This window comes from Sceloporus occidentalis, unplaced genomic scaffold (assembly GCF_023333645.1).
Source record: "Sceloporus occidentalis isolate IW3139 unplaced genomic scaffold, rSceOcc1.0.p SCAF_10, whole genome shotgun sequence".
Lineage (NCBI taxonomy): Eukaryota > Metazoa > Chordata > Lepidosauria > Squamata > Phrynosomatidae > Sceloporus > Sceloporus occidentalis.
In genome coordinates, this window is record NW_028316990.1 from 7070859 (window position 1) to 7084190 (window position 13332).

Genomic DNA, 13332 nt, shown 5'->3' on the forward strand with positions numbered 1-13332 from the left:
TCCAAATGAGTTGATATTTTTTTCCAAATCTGCAGATGCTTGACAACTGCTGGAAATGGTGTATGCATTAACAGCAGCCTGCATTGCGCAGTATGCACAGGGTTCGGAGAAAAGCTGGTACCAATTTGTGCATGCATATCTCACCGAAGGAAAAGAGCGCTGTAAGAAACATGAGCCCAGTTTGGCTCAAGACACCAAGACGACTGTTGCCGTTTGCTTTCTTGTAAAAGAGATTCTGGTTCTCATATACTGGGGTGTGTGTGGTTACATGACATTTCCTTTGCTGGGACAGATAGTGCAGGCTTGAGGATAGTGGGCTAATTGCACAATGTCAGAATAACACACAAAACACATTGACATTTTGTTCTCGCTTGCGCTCATTCTCGCTTAACGGTTCAAGATCTGAGGAAGATGCTCCAAGCTTAGCCTAAGGGTGGGTTGTGGGGGGGGGGGGCTGTTTTGTGGCCTGAGACCTACTATAAGTTTTAGAGAAGTTGGGCTCATCCCAAGTTCCTCTCCCACAGATTGTTCCTGTTGCTGTTGTTGCTATTGCGTTCCAGCGGCGTTGGCCTTGTGATCTCCCCACAAGTGTGTGACCTGAACTCAGCTCAACCCAAATGGTGGCCATCATGTGCACAAGGGTAGTTACATTACATCTTATGGTTTGGAGACCTGCAGCCCTTCATCTCCCCAATTTCTCTGAAATGACCCCAACAAAAAGACTATTTTCTTATGTGAAGTCGAAGGCTTTCATAGCCAGTATCCATAGATTTTTGTGGGTTTTTGGGGCTGTGTGGCCATGTTCTAGAAGATTTTATTTCTGACATTTCACCAGCATCTGTGGCTAGCATCTTCAGAGAATGCTAGCATGGAAGAGAGTGGGATATACACACACAAACACACACTATTGTCTTAGTTTTAAAAAATATTTCAAGAGATACAATTTTGTGTTCAGTTGTTGTTTTGGGGAGAATGGTCACCTCAAAACAGCAAAATGTTGAGGTCCCTTTCCCACTTACCAAATTGATCTGAGTCGAGCCTTTCTGGCTGCTACATGAAGAGAGAAACAAGTGCTTTTGGAGACGGATCCACGCTGCTGAGTTCTAGCAGTTTCATACCACTTTAACTGCCACAGTTCCATCTTATGAAATCCTGGGACTTGTAGCCTGAGGAGCAACTAGAGATCCCCAGCAGACAATTCCCTAATATTCTCTCACAAATCTACAAATCACAGCATCCCACAGGATGCAACCCTGGCAGTTAAAGTGAGATCAGAGCACCAAACTATAACTTTAATAGTATACTATTTCAATTCTATTTAAATGTCCACTTTTGTATGTTTTTAACTGTATTTTTTTAAAATTTGTAAGCTGCTTTGTATCCAAATTTTGGGGGGAAAGTGGGATATAAATAAACAGCACAAATACCAGCACAAATACCAGCACAAATCTGCAACTCCGCTTTTAAAGTAATATCTGTGACCATTATCAAGACAACATTGATTTGTACATTGCAAATGAACGGTCTGTGAGATGCATTCAATCAGTTCTTTTAATTCCCCTTTCTGGTGCAAGGGCTGGTTACCATTTTCTACCAAGATGCCCTTCTTTCATAACATTCCCACAAACCGTCAGAAAGTATTTTAAGCTCAAGGACTAGATAATATATATATATATATATATATTAAAAGAAAAGAAAGACAGAGAGAAAGAGACTCTCCCTTCCCTTTTTGCAAAACATGACACTGTCAAGTGAATTTGAGCAATCCAAAAGGACAGTACATTAGAAAGTGCGTTTTGGATTGGCGGACAGTCATGCCAATGGTGGCATCCATGTCAGAAGGCCCTGTCTTCCAGGTGCCCAACAGGTGTATTCTGTAAGAGTTAGGGACAGAAAGAATGGTCTTCCAGGAGATCTCAAAATGTAGATAGACTCAAAAGGAGAACACAGTCCATCAGATAACCAGGACCCTCCTTATGACCCATAACCCAGCATACTGAATTGTGCCCAGAAACAGACTTGGCAGCCAGTGGAATTGGGTGCTCCCTGTCACCAATCCTAGTTAACAGTCTTGCTGTAGCTCTCTGGACCAAATGACATTTCCAAACACTTTGAACCAGCTGATGTCCCCAAACTACAGCACTTATTCCCCTTGCCCTTGCCCCCAAAGCCACTTCCTCCATCACCATGTGGTTGATGGAGAGCATGGGTGATGGAGACGCATGGATGTGAACAATATGTTAGCCAAGATTCTAGATTAGCTACTGCGTTACATTACTACCTTAGTTGTGTAGCTGCTGTATATACTCATGTATAAGTCTAGAAATGTTAGCCAAAAAATTGACCCCAAAAACCTAAGTCGACTTATCCATGGGACAATGTATATTGTACTTTAACTCTTATTTAAAAAAGGAACCATTCCCTGGTGAAAAGGAAGAGCATAATCTGACCTGGAAGCACTAACTCCCCCCCCCCCTCCATTCTCTCATTCATCCATCCTTTAGGATGAGCACAAACAGTTGTGCTTGCTGGAAAGTTGTTTGGCATTATTTCCCTTGCTTCATTCTTTCTCACATGCCTCTAAAGTTTTACCCTCGTCCTATACATGGATCATAGCAAAAACCATCATTTGGGCCCCAAAACCTACCCTTGACTTATACATGAGGTCAACTTATAGTCAAGCATATATAACAAGTACACAAGCGTGTCCAAAGAGCCTGACCAACATGGTGAAAGGTCTAGAAACCATCAAGCCTTCTGAGAAGTGGCTTAAGGAGCTGGACATATTTAGCCTGGAAAGGAGAAGGATAATGCATCAGCTGTGTTTCAATATTTGAAGGGATGTCATATTGAAAATGAAGCAAGCTTATTTTCCGCTGCTCCAGAAACTAGGACCCAGAGCAATGGTTTCAAACTACAGGAAAAGAGATTCCACCTCGACATTAGGAAGAACTTCAGATGAACATTAATGCTGTTTGACAGTGGAATGCACTCTTCTCAGAGTTTGGTGGAATCTCCCTCTTTGGAAGTTTTTACACAGAGGCGGAATGGCCATCTGTCCATAAACTGCTGAAAAGGGATTTGAGATTTTTACTGGAGTGTCCATGAACACCTGCGAGGATCTGCATTGTTGAATGAGTGGCCATCCATCCCTTTTGCAGTGGGTTTGCATGGCTCTGCATTTTCAGCAGAGGGAAGGCAAAGAGATGCAAATTTGCACCCAAAAGTGAAGACAGTGAAGCATCAATGCGAATGTGATAGGATCAGCAGCAATTTGCATAATACATGTAGACGATCAATACTTACACTTAGTATCTAGGTAGAACACAAACTTGCACATAACTACTTCCAGATTGACATATCTACATGTTACAAATTTCAGCTGTTCCTTGTTATTTTGAAAACCAAGCAACCCAAACGGAGAATAAAATGGGAAAGTGGTAGGAGTATTCTTTTAACATTGCAACATTGTAAGACGCTTTGATTGTCTTTACAAAAAGTGGGGTAGAAATAAAAGTTTATATTATAATATTATTGTTGTTATTATTATTATTATAGAAGAAAGACCCTGAGACATTTTAAAAGCAGCTGGAAAAATGGGGTAGCAAAGGATTTATCAGGAAAGATAAAATATATGAGAAAGACAGACAAACATCCAGGAAAAATTCATGGATTTTCTGATAACTGCTATCTGCCAGGGACAAAGAGAGATCTCTTCATATCCCTGGGTACCTCATGCATTTCTCGAGTTCTGTTTTGTGCATCCCACATTTTGTAACTTTGCTGGTGTATTTTTGCTTCGATGGAGAGGCTGCTGTTGAGTAACACTCCTATTGCACCACAAACAAGGAATGCAGAAGGAGCAAAAACCACCGCTTTGAAAAGTTGGTAGCAGGTTGAGAGGAACAACTGCAGAAAGACAAATCTTTGTCTTTGTTTGTCTTGACAAATGGCGCCAAGGAAGTGTCAATGATTTGAAACCCACTGCAGGTCACAGGCAATTTATGTAATATGTTTAGTTGGGACAGTCCCAGGGATGGAGGTTCAAGCACTGGTTCTCTTTTGCCACAGCTTTCATCTTGTTAACATACCATGTTAACATTAATGTTTACAACTAGGATGATTCATAAAATATTAGTTTTGGACAGCAAGGCAAGAGTCATGTGCCACCTGTTAAGATTAAGAGATTATAACATGAGTTTTCATGGATTACAATGTGCCTCCTTTGCTGGGAGAATTAAACTGGATGATACATATATCCTGTCTAGAAGAATGGGGAAAGATGTCTGTTTATCATAGCGTGTATTTTCCCTCAACCTGCATTTCGCGTACTTTGCTTTCTGATTGATGATTGGAAAGTAAGCATTTAATGCAAGTCTGAATGCTGATGCATGCAAGAATGAGGGAATTCTGTCATGGTTAACCAGAGGGAATACATATATCCCTTAATGACCTCTTATGCTTTCAAATACAATACAAAGTTAACATCAGTAGCAACAGCTATTCTGGAGCAGTGGAGCTTCAGGGGAAGAAAGTGGATTGAGATATATTCGCGAGTTTCAATCAGTTGCCATATGTTTGAATCAGGATAATAATCTCTTTGCGCACTCCATGCATCAATGCAGTGGTTATCTCATTTAGTGTTGGGTGCCTTCAAGTCATTTCCAATTTATGGTGACAATATAAGGTTGGTGAGAGTTTATCACAGGGGTTTCTTGGCAAGATTTATTAAGAAAGGGTTTTTCTGTGCCACTGTCTGCTCAGCCATGAAAATCCAGAGAATGACTTTGGCAAGCCACAAACTCTCAAAGGAAGGCAAAGGCAAACCCTCTCTGAACAACTCTTGCCAAGAAACCCCCATGATAGGGTTGCCTTAGGGTTGCCATAAGTCAACAATGTCTTGAAGGCACACAACAACAAGTGGGGTTTTATTTTAAAAATGTCAAAAAAGGAAAAGGTGTGGTTGAAGCATCAGTAGAGAAGTGTCCAAGATGTTTATACCCCTGCAAGTGAAAATGTGGAAGTGGCTATGAAAGATTGGAACCAGCTATATAAAGAAAAGAGAGTCCATTGCAAGCACCATCTACTCAGCTGGAAGGTGAGGTTGTCCTCCATCCAGAGGATGTTCATGAGAAGATGGGGTCAAACACCTGGCATACTTGCGCAAGAGTTTCCATCGACCAGCACATCTGCAACCAGTTTTGAGGTGGTTGCTTGGTTTCTCCAGGAGGACTTCTCTAACTCATGTTCATTTTACTCTTCCCTCCCAGCACCTGTGCTGGATTCTGCCCACCATTGTAACCACAGAAACAAATATAGTGGTGTTGCAATGATCTGGTTACTGACACATGAGCTAGAGAACAGATGGGACCTGCCAAAAGCCACAGGAGACGGCAAAGGTTTCTTAAGGATCTTCGATAGGGTTGCATCCATGTAACCTACCCTACAATCACTGTCCTGTTGATTCCCCAAAACCTTTGTTCATCAGTCTCATCCAGCCAACTTGTCCAACCTCATCCTCTCCAGAGGCATTGGACAACACCATCTGCCACCATTGTCCAGTCTGGTTGGGGATGATAGACATTGTAGTCTAATGTGTTTGAAGGGCACCAGGTTGGGATGAAGGTAGGGAGACACTCTCAGCAAAGTATCCGAAACTTTCCGCTCCGACACTTCCCCTTTCACTGAAAAAAATGTGCACAGAGAACATCCCACTGTTTTTCATTTCTGATGCTTTTTTAGGTGTTTCTTATGAGATGAGGATGGGATTTGGGAAGTGGCCACCAGGTTTGGGACTTTCAACTTCACATTTTCACTTTTTAAACCATTCTCAAATGAGTCATGTTTTCAAACCACCACGGCTGCGTCCTCCACCCACCAACCCCAATCACCTGGCTTCGCTATTGGAAATACCCACCATGAAGAATTTCTTTAGAGTTAGAACATCACTTTTGAGACATTATGGCCTGAACTATTATGAGGCCCAAGAGCTTGGATCAACAGTAAGTTGGTCACCTTAGTCCACCAATTGCTATCCAAATGGACGTTCTCTACTTTTGAGACAGTATCATAATAGACATTTTTTTTAGAAAACTAAGGATTCTTTAGGAACTGAAAGAGAAATCCAGGAGGTTGTGGATTAAGAGGACAAGGCTGGAAAGAAACAGATTGGTCATATTGTTTGGGGATAGACAAGTTGTGGCCATTGGGGCCACAACCCTCCCACTCTTGATAAAGTCCAGTGTAGTCCAACCCTCTTAGATAGTCATCTTGACATAATCATAAGGAGGACATAAACCCGGTTGCCTTTCAGGTAGGTCCGCCCTAAAGCTAACCATGATCAGCTCTGGTTAGGACTTGAATAGGAGCCCTCCAATTAATACCAGTGCTGTAGGCCATATTTCAGAGGAAGGGACTGGCAAAACCACCTCTGAGAAAACCCCACGAAATTCATGTGGTTGCCATAGGTCATTAGGCAACCTGAAGGCACATAATAACACACAAGCAAACCAACCCAGTTTTGCTTCCTGAACATCTTGCTTCCTAAAAACAGAGAAATAAAAGGCACACAGTGACAACTGATGGCTCCCTAACTGGATTTTCATTTGAACTCTAAAGGAGTTGTCCAAGTTGATGAAGCTATTGAGGGAGAAGTCATGTTCAGAACATTGGATAGATCCTTTGAGGTTCAACCTAAAACCCAGAGCCTTCATACAAGTAAAGTCCAAGTGGTACAGTCCCTGAACAGTGTGATTGTCTGATGCGTTAATCATGTACTATGCCACAGTGACTGTCTTATTAGTTGTCTCTGTGTAGGTCAGAATTCTGCACCTCAATACCATTCTGGCTGTGGTTGCTGGGACATGTAGTCCAATATAACTGGAAGATGCAAGATTGGTACAAGGCTGCCTTGCATTTCTGGATCCTCTTCCAGTCAGCTATCTTCTTAACACTACACAATTGTAGAACTTTGGTATTACTATAACTACCATGGGAGCAGTCATCATGGCATATAGTGCTTTGAGTGTTGGGCTACAACTCTGGAGACCAGGTTCGATTCCCACCCTAAGATGAACCTATCATGGGGTTTTCTTGGCAAGATTTGTCCGGAGGCGATTTGCCGTTGCATTCCCCTGAGGCTGAGAGCATGTGACTTCTCCAAGGTCACCCAGTGGGTTTCATGGACAAGTTGGGAATCGAACTCTGGTCTCCAGAGTCATCGTCCAACACTTAAACTGCCATACTTGACAGCTAGCGTGACATAATGCTATTCAAAGTGGTAGTCTGTGGACCAGTGTTGGTCTACCAGCTATTGGCAACAAGGTTCCAGGAAAGAAATAAAGAATTGCCATCAACAAGACCTTGCTGGTGTCCCACATTGGCTATCTTAAGAAACACTGGTGCAATGGGTTGACTATTGGACTGGGAAACTAAGGGTGCATCCACTTTGTAGAAATAATGCAGTTTGACACCACTATAAGCGCGGCAGCTCCACTCGATGGGATCCTGGAACTTGCAGTTTTGCATGCTCTTTAGCCTTTACTGTCAAGGAGGGCTGGTGTCTCACAAAACTACAAACCCCAGGATTCTGTAGGAAGGAGTTAATGTGGGGGTAGAACTGCATTATTTCTACAGTGTAGATGCACCCTGAGAGACCAGGGTTCAAATCCCATTCAGCCATAGAAACCCACAGGTTGAGCTTGAGCAGGTCTGATTCTCTCAGCTTCAGAGGAAGGCAACAGCAAATCTCCTCTGAATAAAACCTGGAGAGTCAGTGTAGTGCAATAGTTCTGCGTACTGTACTGAACCAGGACTCCAGCAGATCAGGGTTTGAATCCCTACCTGAACATTAAAACCCATTGAATGATCTTGGGCAAGCTGACATTATTTCAGCCACAGAGAAGGCGGTGGCGCATCTCCTCTGAATAAATCTTGCCAAGAAAACCTTAGGCTACAGTCACCATAAGTTGGAGATCACTTGAATGGACATCACAACAAGAGCAAATGTCTGGGAGGCAGAATTCTGCTTTTGCACCCCTCCCAGGTTATTTTATGCACAAGAAAGACCTTTAGGAAGTAAACTGGCTCCTTAGGGGATATAGGGGAAGATAATATTTTTAATTTTAATGATTTCCCCCAAAGATGGAAAGCCCCAAGGGCCTCAAAATGGCCCTGAATGATCTACCCACCTCCCCCTGAAGCAATAGCAAAAAGGGACTTTAAATTGCAGTCTTATTTTTTAAAAAGCCCATCATGGCGAAGCATTCAAATTTAGCACACGACGTGTTTAGAGCGAGAAGGTTCCATTTCCTGTTCATTTGCCTGAGTTTCAAAAGTTTCCCCTGAACAATAAATAAATTCACCTCAAGCGGAAAGGGTTAAAAAACCAAAACTGACTTCTGCTGCTCCTCAATTGCATAACTCCCTCGGGTTTGCAAGATTCATCCGAAGGCCACGAATAACAACTTGAGAAGTTCTTTCTTGCCTCTTGGCCCGGCCATTGTTGCACAACACAACCTGGTCCAGATGCTGACTACTGGGGAAGTATCTTATGTGCAATTGGGTGGAAGTTGCAGATCAGAGATCAAGAGAGATAGAAAGAGAGATTTACCTTATGCAGGAATAAACAAATAATTCCTAGTCTCTTGCCACCTCCCATTTTGGTAGGAACAGCCCCAGTTATTCTGTCATCTCACTTTCTCTGTTGCTTTTAAATGGTCCCGGTTTCCCTCTTCTCCTCCTCCCACCTTCCGCATGTGTCCTCAGCTTACTCCACTTGCTGCAACCTGAGTTCAAAATGCAAGAGTAATTTGCACTCCATTTAAGAGAACAGAAAAGAAGAGGGAGATGTATCTTGCCCTTCCCATACAAACTATTGCCGCCTCCTAGGGTGCATCTACACTGTAGAAATAATGCAGTTTGACACCACTTTTAACCTGCTCCATGCTACAGAATCCTGGTGAGGCAGGCTTGACAGTGGAACATGCTCCCTTTGGGGGGGGGGGGGGGTTTAAGCAAAGGCTGGGTGGCCCTATGTCAGGGATGCTTTGTTTCTTCCTGCAGAAGGAGGTTTGATAGGTATCTTCCAACTCTATTATCCTAGGTCAAAGATAAAGAGCCTTTTGGAAGAGTCACCATGTATGGTTTTACATTTCTTTTTCAAATACAAGAACCTCACGATTGGAATCTTGTAGATGTCCATAAAAAGACTGCATCTACAATACAGAATTAGTGCAGTTTGACACCACTTTAACTGCCATGGCCCAATGGACTGGCATTCTGGCTTTTATAGTTTGGTGAGATATTTAGCCTTCCCTGTCGGTGCTGCAACAAACTAAAAATCCCAGGATTCCATGGGATGGGGCCATGACAATTAATGTGCTGCCAAAACTGCATTAATTCTATTTGAAATCGGTTTGAACCAGTTTAAATGACCATGGTTCACACTTGAACCGAATTGCTAAAGCGATTCGGAAAGGGAGGCCATGCACTAGACCCATTTTACCCACATCTTTTTGATGCTAATTTTTTCAGCATCTTTTTGGATAAATTGATTCAAGTGTGAACCAGATGCAGATTGGAATCGATTTAAATTTGCCTTTCGGTCAGCTGGAGCGGGTCCATTTTGAATCAGTTCATTTGTGAATGTGAACCACAAGTGGGTTATTTTAGAGAGGAAAAAATGTGATCGGGGCAAATGTAGTGGGAACCACATTCCGCTGCTGAACCGATCCATCGATTCGGATCGCAAATTGATTTATTTGTAAGTGGAAATGCAGCCATAAACTAGCTCTGGCACCAGTGAAACCTGTTAGCAGTGGCTCCATTCGAACTGCAGAAATAATCCATTGCTTTAACTGCAATGGCTCAATGCTACAGAAGTTTGATCTACCACTCCCAGAATTCCATACCATTGAGCCATGGCAGTTGAAGTAGTGTCAAACTGGATTATTTCTGCAGTGCAGATGCAGCCAGTAAGAGCTGCAGGGGATGGTTCAACAACCAGCATTGTGTGATTCTGGTGTAGGAGAGAGCATGTGCTTTGTTATGTTCATAAAAGGAGGAAAATACAACTATGTTTCAGGCTGAATCATTTTGCAGCAAGCGTCATGAAAGTTATTTGTAAGAGATAACCGGTTTGCATCAGTCTCATGAGAAAGTAAAGCCTACCGCAAGGTCTGGTCTGGAAATTTTCCCCACCTACAAATGCAAAGGGTGATGCAGTGGGAGTTAATGTGAGCATGAAGTGGGGTGGCGACTGCAAAGTAAGGCCTTATGAATTAGATTATATACAGTATAGACATATATACATACATATGCTCTGAATGAGAGCAAGAACAAATGGCAATTCAAAATGTGCCTTTCTGGCTTTCAAGGTTGCACCATTCCATGCGGCGAAAGCTGTAGCTTCGGTGGTGTAGGCATTGTGTATCACTGAAATGCTGATATAGATGAATAAATCTCTCTCAGATGAAACAGAGACTAGAATTTCCCAGGGTCTCTTGTCCTACTGTTCCTCATCCTTAATTCATAAACAATGTTGTATTATTATTATTATTATTATTATTATTATTATTATTATTATTATTCCCTGCCTTTCTCCCAACATAGGGACCCAAGGCGGCGGTACAAGTATAAAACAATACAACCAAAAACAGTTCAAGAATATTAAAATATTAAAAAATAAAAATCCATCAAGCAGGAATTTGCAGCTTTAGGTTTATTTTTTATTTGTTGTTTGCTATATTTTATAATTTAATGTTAATACGCATTTATATGTATTGTGTTAAATTATCTTAGTAGAATGTATGTCTTAGGCAGGTTTATTTTATTCTATTCTATTTTAACTGGTTGTATGTACAGCGCTGTGCACATTTACAGCACTCTATAAATAAAGCTTAATAATAATAATAATAATAATAATAATAATAATAATAATTTATAACAAGGGGAAACTAATGACTTTTTAAGAATTCACTGACTCCCCTAAATAGCTTCACATTTTCTTTGAACAAAGCCATTTTGCAGAATTTTCACTATTTCTGGCCATTTTTTGTGTTTGCGATAGCCTCCACTTCCCCATTTTGGCGCTTGGAATGATGCTAAATTCAAGACAAACTGAATCTCAAAGGCAATAGCTTTTTGTCTTTTTGTCTTGCTAATGGAATTTAAAGTTTATTTCCTGGACCGCATCTCCCAGTATCCACACAAGGATGGAGGCCCACCTGTATGAATACCCTTCCATACTATCTGAACCGAAGACAACTACAACGTCATGACCAAATGCAAGGCTATGACTTGCAGCGTCATATTTTTTCTTCCTTTCTCCTGTATGATTTTTAACACCTTTGCCTGATGAAGAAACCAATGGCGCTTCGAAAGCTTGCAATATAACATGTATTTTGGATGGCCCAATAAAGATATCAGTTTTGGGGGATTTTGGATTATATGGTGTGCTGTGTGAGATGCAAAAAGTTGGACTATGGGCACATCTACAACAGCCAAAATACTCTGGACTATGATGAGATGATATGATTCATTACAAAATATGATGATGTGGAAGGCAGTAGCAAAAAGGGAAAATTGCATTATAAGTAGACTTGAGTTTGCAAGATCTGAGCAACACTGTTGAGGATAGGGCACCTTGGAGGTCTCTCACTCATAAGATCTCCATAAATCAAAGCCAACTTGATGGCAACTAAGAGCAACAGAGGAGTATACAGTTATCCCTCCATATTTGCGGCTTTGATATTTGCGGATGTGATTATTCACGGATTTGATTAATATATTCTCTCTAGCAATATCTAGGTCCTCCTGTGCAACTCTATGGGCAACTTTAGCTAAAAGTTGCACTGAAGGACCTCTACTAGGCCTTTGTAGCTCCTCCAGCACCGTTCTATGGTCAATGTAGGTTGGACATTGACCACAGAGTTGCATTGGAGGACCTAGATTCCTAGAGAGGTATCCTCTCAGGTAAAAACATGGTGATTTTGTTATTTGCGGTTTTTCCATATTCACAGTGGTCTTGTGCCCCTAACCCTAGTGAATATGGAGGGATGACTGTATTTCCATTTGCAGCACAATCTCTCTGCCTCCATAGAGTGCCCTGGATTTCGACAGCAGGGAGACAAGGAGAAAGAACCATAGAGGCTCTTTTTGGAAACTGACCAAAATTGCCTATTGAGCAATGCAACCCTTTTGCTTGGAAGCAGAAGGACCCAGGGTTGGGTCTGGGCAGAAAAACGGCTGTTAATTTTCGGGCGCAGATTTTCACACATCTGAGAAAGGAGACGCCAGAAAGGAAACAGATGCAGCTTTGGCTGCTCACTAGCCCTGAGCAATTTGCAAGGGTGAGTTCATTCCTTTTAACCATAGATGCCCTTACTTTGTACCTCTTGGTTTTAGCCTTGCCTGGATGAGATGGTGGCCAGGTCTCAAGTCCCCAAGGAGCCAGTATTGTGTAGTGCTTTGAGTGTTGGACTCTGGAGAGACCAGGGTTTGAATCCCTGCTTGACCATGGAAACCCAATAAGAGATTGTGGGCAAGTCACACTCTCTCAACCTCAGTGGAAGGCAAAGGCAAACCTCTCCAGTCCCAGAAACTTGCAGTATATTCAAGGACTTATCATTCCAACCCTCCATTTGAGTTTAAATTAACCCAGCATTTTTCAAAATGAAATGGACCTCTCCATGGCTGTCTGTTTGTGTTGGACTAGCTAAGACTGCTGCCCCCAGGGAACATAGCGATTATTTTCAGGACCCAAATTCAACAGATCAAGTGAGAGAAAGAGAAACGCTAGCAACAGAAGAAAATGATCCTAATGTTTAACTACTAATATAATATTGCTAAAGCACTTTGACTATAACTCTCTCATCCTCAACTGAAGGCAAAGGACGTTATCAGACCAGGGAAATTGGAAGTATAATCCAATGGCAATCTGAACGCAATCATGGGCTTTAATGTTATTGCGTGATAGACTACCACACGCAATTTCGGGCAATGGCAAGCTATTTTTGGGCAATGGGAAGTCAGTCCGAACGCATTCATGGAGTTTCACGTTATTGCATGAGAGGTGATCACATGCAATTTCGGGCAATGGCAAGCTATTTTCGGGCAATGGGAAGTCAGTTCAAACGCAATTTGAATTGTAAATTTGCTGAACTAGTGAATTCACGTGAATACGTTCTGGCCCCACATTCTTTTCATTCAGAATTAAGAGAAATTCCTCCCATGTGATAAACTCCAAAGGCAAACCCTCCTTCTGAACGAATCTTGCCAAGACAACCTCACAATAGGTTTACCTTAAGTTAACCATAAGCTGGAAATGACTTG